The sequence below is a fragment of the Nematolebias whitei genome, chromosome 6 (genome assembly GCF_014905685.2).
Source record: "Nematolebias whitei isolate Nwh7 chromosome 6, NemWhi1, whole genome shotgun sequence".
NCBI lineage: Eukaryota > Metazoa > Chordata > Actinopteri > Cyprinodontiformes > Rivulidae > Nematolebias > Nematolebias whitei.
This window is the reverse complement of record NC_056503.1, coordinates 11,075,292-11,075,507: the sequence shown is the minus strand read 5'-3', so window position 1 is coordinate 11,075,507 and position 216 is coordinate 11,075,292.

Below are 216 nucleotides of genomic sequence, written 5' to 3'. Positions count from 1 at the left end.
GCGCCAAGTCACAACAGAAGTTGCCTCAGGGCACTGAAACATTCACAAACATAAATAAAAGCCAATTTGTAAAATTTATACATCTAAGGAAGCAGCAGATTGTGCTGAATCTTCACTTCGTCACAGTCTCCCATCCTGAGCAAGCACAGAGGCGACAGTGGAAAGGAAAAAGTGCCTTTTAACAGGAAGAAACCTCCAACAGAACCAGGCTCAGGA